Source organism: Leuresthes tenuis, unplaced genomic scaffold, assembly GCF_036924035.1.
Source record: "Leuresthes tenuis unplaced genomic scaffold, fLeuTen1.0.hap1 SCAF_17, whole genome shotgun sequence".
NCBI lineage: Eukaryota > Metazoa > Chordata > Actinopteri > Atheriniformes > Atherinopsidae > Leuresthes > Leuresthes tenuis.
Window position 1 is genome coordinate 24,930,697 of NW_027325371.1, and position 1,315 is coordinate 24,932,011.

The window sequence follows — 1,315 nt, forward strand, 5'->3', positions numbered from 1 at the left end:
CAAATGCCAAATAATACATCATCAAAAGCAGGAGCGGATGTGTTCGGCTACAAGAAGGTTTGAATGTCCAACCATAGTAAGTAATAGGCGGGTAAGAAAAGGCTCGAATGCCCGACTATATACCATCAAAAGCGGAAGCGGAGGTGTTCGGCTGCAAGACGGTGTGAACGTCCGACCAAAGTTTGTAAAAAGCAGTTAAGAAAATGTTCGAATATCCAACCAAACATAATCAAAAGCGGGAGCAGAGCTGTTCGACTGCAAGTAGGTGTGAATATCAGATCATAATTTGCAAAAAGCTGTTGAGAAAGGGTGAGAATGCCCGACTATACACTATCAAATGTGGGAGCGGAGTTGTTCGGCTGTGAGTAGGTGTGATTCTACAACCATAATTGCTGAAAAATGTGTTAGAAAAGGTAAGAATGCCGGACCATATATCACCAAAAGCGGGAGAGGTTGTGTTCGGCTGCAAATAGGTGTGAATGTCCAGCCATAATTACTCACAAACGGGTAAGAAAGGGTACTATTGCCAGACCATATAAAGTTTGTAAAAAGCGGGTAAGACAAGGTGTGAATTCCCGACAATGTATGATCAAAAGAGGAGTGGAGGTTTTCGGCTGCAAGAAGGTCTGAATGTCCACCCATAATTACTGAAAAATGGGTAAGAAAAGGTGCGAAAGCCCAACCGCACATGATCATAAGTGGATGAGAAGGTGTTCGACTGCAAGTGAATGTAAGATCATAATTTGTAAAAAGCGGGTAAGAAAAGGTAAGAATGCCCAACCATAAATTATCAAAAGCGGCAGCAGAGTTTCGACTGGTATTTATCAATGTCTAGATAGATTTCAACAAAAAACAACGTTGTACTTTGCAGTAAAAGAAAGTGCAAATCAAAAGTTTTAGGAATCCGAGAATAAGCTTATTTTCATGAGTTCTGCACGATTTCGGATTTTATGTATAAAATGAATTCCTTCACGCAAACTAAGTTAACACTGCTTTGTCATTCATATGTACCCATTTCTACATATATTTCAAGCATAAACTTCCTCATACTACCCTGAATGAGAAAGAGCAACACTTGTGATTAAGCCATACGCCCCTTTTGAGGAGTTCTGCATGGTTTGGGATTTTATCTATAAAATTAATTCCTTCACTCAAACTATGTTAAAACGGCTTTTACCTTCATATTTATCAATGTCTCGATAGATTTAAACAAAAAAACAACGTTGTACTTTGCAATAAAAGAAAGAGCAAATCAAAAGTTTTAGGAATCCGAGAATAAGCTTATTTTCATGAGTTCTGCACGATTTCGGATTTT